We start from the raw sequence: 5,102 nt of genomic DNA, 5'->3' as shown, positions 1-5,102 counted from the left end.
TGGAGGATGGGATCATCATGAAAAGCCACAAAACTGTCATTTCCCAGTCCCTGCACAAAGAGTACATCAACATCGTACACAAAGGCCATCCAGGTACCGAAGCAACCAAGCGCAGAGCTAGGAGTGTCATTTTTTGGCCAGCAATGTCAAAAGACATCGCAGAAGAGCTGCTCTCTTGCACTGTGTGTAACAGCACTAAGACACATCAGCAGAGAGAACCGCTACAACTGCACCCTGTTCCAGACCTCCCATGGTCAACGGTGGCTGCTGACATTTTTACCTGGCATGGAAAACAATACCAGGTCCTTGTAGATTCCTATTCAGGATGGATTGAGATTGACCTTCTCCGTGACTTGACCACAGCAGCGGTCATCTCCAAGCTAAAGAGACACTTTTCAGTTCATGGCACACCGCACACGCTCCTCACTGACAATGGCAGACAATACACTAGTCAACAGTTTGTTGATTTCGCAAAACAGTGGGACTTCACCCATTCAACCAGCAGCCCAGAGTTTCCACAGTCAAACGGTCTTGCTGAGAGAGCGGTGCGCAGTGCAAAACAGCTCATGGAAAAATCTCACCGAGATGGAACCGATGTGTTTCTTGACCTCCTAAACCTTAGAAACATTCCCCGTGACACACAACTAGGCTCCCCTGCTGAACGCCTCATGTCTCGTCAGACACACGCGGGCATTCCTGTGTGCAGCAAGCTGTTGGCACCCATTGCAAAAGACACAGGACAGATCCGTGACCGACTTCGCGACAAAAGACTCGGACTGAAGCGTCACTATGATAAGTCCAGTCGCACGCTACAGCCGTTGCAAGAAGGACAAGTGGTCCGCGTGCAGACAGAGAAAGGCTACGACAAGCTGGGAATTGTGGAAAGGAAGAGCAAGGAGCCACGATCCTACATCATTCAGGTCGATGGAAGATCCTACAGGAGGAATCGCCGCCACATCCTCCCAGTGGCAGAACCGCCTCCGCCACCACTCCATGACTATGACCCTGAGTGCCAGGACACTAACCATTCTACAATGGACAGTTCCACACTCACACCGCAATCACACACACGCTCAAACGAGGATTCACAAAACACATCCTCTCCTCAGCCCCAACCTGCTGTGCAGGTGCCCGGCCAGAACATTGTGAACCAGACACCATACACTACACGTGCAGGTCGCATCTGCAGACCCAACCCAAGATACACGTAAATGGAAAACACTAGGATGCCTTAGGTGTAATCAGTTTGTTGTCAGTATGTTGAAATATGATGCTTGCTATTTGCATTTTTCATAATTGCTGTTATGTTAAGGTGTGGGGTTACTCCGAGCAAAAAAACATTGTTACCGGTAAGTTAAAGTTGTGTTAAGAAGCACTGTTTAGAGACTTGTGAGTGAATTAGTTTTGTTAGGTGCTACCAGCTAAATGGGGAGGATGTAGATCATTGGTTAAATGATCACCAAGCAATATTTGTTTGTGCGGACCTGCCATAACTGTGGGGGACTAGTCCAACCGGAATAGTATGGTGGGGGGAGTTTTGTTCTTCCGGTGCGGTCTGTGTGTTTTGTCATGTGCTGGAGTACGCATTAAAAGTTTTACAGCGGACTAACATCGAGAGTGATTATTAGCTCGTCGCATCACACGAGAGTGCTACAGTAACTATTCGTTATAGTGATAAAATAGCGTGATATGTGATGCTAACTAGCGGCTTGCTAATTAGCGCAGCTTACCACGTTATGTGCTGTGATGCCATGCTGTATGTTTAGCTCTGTGATTTTCAGTCAAAGCATGCTAATGCTAAATCGTTATGTGATAGCATTTGGTATTGTAGCTCAAGTGTTTTAATATGTTTAGAAGCCGAGGGACGCTCTGAAAGGAGAGAGAGGTTTCTGCCCGGATGGACCCTGCTGTTTTCTCACCCCTGACTGTTTTCTCGCCCCTGACTGTCTTCACTACTGGTGAACTAACTGTTAACTGCCCGTTTCTGATTGCCCCACTAACAAACTCATTGGACTCGTGAGTACTAACTGGAACTAAAGTGCACGTATTTTGTTTATGGCTCAGTTTGAGTGAAGCGGCCATCAGTTTTAGGCCTCACCGCACCCGAACTTCGAATCAGGCCTGCAACAAGCACCGTGCTACAGGTGTAGTGTGGACAGGTTAAAGTGTGTGTGTGTGTGTGTGTGTGTGTGTGTGTGTGTGTGTGTGTGGGCCCACTGTTACAAATTTAGTTTAATTTGAGTGTGTAGTTTTAATCAAAGTTATAATCAAAGGTTTAAATTCATCCATTTTAAAGGTGTGAGCTGTTGTAACTGAAATAACAGTTGGCACCTAAGAAAGAGGTATTTTGTGTGGATAATCTTTTATTTATAATTCATGTAGTCACATTTACAGCATTTTTGTTTATTTCAATCCAATTCATTTTATAAAAGTAACTGTTTATTCATTTCTTTTTTGTCTAAATAAATACCCAGTGAGGGATAAATTTGTATAAAATACAGTTGTGGTGGTCCTTATTAGTTAAATTAGAGGGTATCAGGTATCATTATTAGTAGCACTACGAACCCAGGCCCAGTCTCATTGTACTATATACTCTAGCTTTACCATAGCTACGTGGGACCTGGGTTACATATAATTTGAGGGTGAGTTGCGACTAAACCTAACCCTTCCCCTAACCATAACCTTAAGAAGTATTCCGGTTGGGTGAGAGAAAAAGAAGTTAATTCAGCGTTGGTTTTGTGTGCATGCGCCGCGTCTGCGCAGAAACATTTTGTAGGATGTTTTTCCAGGTAGGATGGATTCCCAGAACAACGGCGGCCGCCTCGGGTCTCTCCTCCTTCTGCCTCCCCTTCCCTCATCCACCCGCTGGCCTCTGTGGAAGCTCCGGCATAGCCTCCACCAAACAACTGAGTTATTTTTACACATCTGCCAGCATCTGGCCAATCCACCACCTTTGACTGTTTATACCGTTACAAAAAAAAGAAAACGTTGGGTGAGTGTTGAGTAAGTGCATATGAGAGCATGAGGGTGGGAATGGATGTCTGTGTCTATATGTCAGGTTGGGTATCAGACGCCACCTCTCTGGGGACATCTCAGGCCCTCCAAGGTTTGGAGGCCTATCTCCCCCTACCACCACTTCCCCTGCCAGTGGCGGACTCCCTCAGACATCGGTGCGTTGGTGGTTCTTTGTGTGTGGGGGTGGGCGTCCAGGTACACACCGGCTCACTCCTTGGCGGCCGCTTATCGGGGCCTGGAGCCTGGGGCTCGCTCGGGCCACTTCGGAGGTGGGGTGCCCCCGGCCTCTCGGCCTGGGGCTCGGTCACTCAGGCGCAGCTGGCTGCCGGCGGAGCTCACGGGCGAGTCACTGCAACTCCCCCTGGCTTCTGCTCCGCGGCTGCTGAGTTATCCCTTGTTAAATGCTTGTTTTCTTTTTTCTTTCTCAACAGGTGATCCAGGTGATTGATAGATGTATTTTTGTCTGCTTATTTTGTTGTTTTTTGCTCTTTATCCCCGTCCCTCTTCTCCGCTGTTTTTCTTTCCCTCTTTCCTTCTCCCCTTTCTTTTCCTCATTCAAGTCTGTCCCGTATCTAGCAAGTGAAAATAAAATAAAATAAACAATAAAAGGTGCATCAAATAGACCATTACGGAAAGGCTGGGATGGTCCATTTGGTAAAGTAAATCCGTTGGGCATCTTTCTTCACCTTTAGACAATAATTCTGATGCAAAACAGCCAAACGGGACAGAAAAAAAAAAGAGAAAGAAAAAAAAATTCTCGGCCCATAAAAACGAAAAATCACCATCGACCCACCGGGATGGCCAGTCCAGCTATGGCCGTGCCATCAGTAGTGATGTGCGGATCGATCCTGAAATATCGATTCCTCTGATACCAGCCATTTATGTTCTAGAATCGATTCTCACATTAAAATATCGATATGTTAGTAATTTAGGGTAAATTTGTAGTTTATCATTAACAGGAACACAGTGGAAAGAAACTATAACATTCGGATTGTCTACTTCCTCCACCTTTCATAGTCATGTGTGAAACACGGCTGTATAACTGTGTGGCAGCCTCTGGCGTGCGCACTCACAACAATGGCTGAGTGTAAACAGTCATGTGTGGATGCATTTTACATCCACAAACAGCCAACACGTGGTTTGCGATACATGTGGCAAGACAGTGAGGTGTTGTGGCAACACCACTAACCTGGTCAAACACCTCAGAGTAAATCATATCACAGAATATGACGAGCTTATGTTGAGACGAACTGAAGAGGAGGAGAGGGACAGGTGCTGCCAGGGCGAGACAGACGTCTCTCACAGAGTCCTTTAGTGCAGACAGGCAACGTGTTCAAATAGTGCACAACTTATTTTATTTCTATATGATGAACCCTGCATTATTAAGTGATAAGATCAAGTACAGTAATCTGATGTCCTGTAATCATTATGACGCTTTAATTTGAGATACAATAAATAAAATAAGTTTCTGTAAAAAGTATCGGATCAGTATCGTCGACCCTGAATTTTACCTGGTATCAGATCGGAAAGGAAGTCAGTGGTATCGCACATCACTAGCCATCACCCCCAATCTAGAGACTTAAAATAGGGGCATGCGCCACACCTGCTTTATTTAATATCTGAAGGTTTTTTAAATTCGATATCATTTGTATATAAAGAAATGCCAGAGGAACGTGTGTTGCAGCGGGGACACATGAAGAAGTGTCAGGACACTGGACTTTGACTCCTTGCAGTGCATTTCTACATTCTGACTTCAACCCACCACTTGCACCATCAGTTTTCTGATGGTCGCACTTTCCATACATTGTTGTTTCTGAAAGACTCCAACCTCTGCAGGGATGTTTGGCCTCCTCCTTTGAATGCCACATTTAGAAATGACAAACCTTCTCATTTAAAGATTGGTGTGAACAGGCACATCCAAGAAAACATTACACATGACCAGACCTGACCTTTGTGATCATGTTACTCGTGGTATGTTCACACTGATTATTCTGTATCTCTGACCTGAGCAGGATACACTAACATTACACGATGCCCCACCTTACGACCAGTCAGACAGTTTTTCTGAAGCATCGTGTCGGCCTTGG

This window comes from Astatotilapia calliptera, chromosome 19 (genome assembly GCF_964374335.1).
Source record: "Astatotilapia calliptera chromosome 19, fAstCal68.1, whole genome shotgun sequence".
NCBI lineage: Eukaryota > Metazoa > Chordata > Actinopteri > Cichliformes > Cichlidae > Astatotilapia > Astatotilapia calliptera.
Note: the sequence above shows the minus strand (reverse complement) of the source record.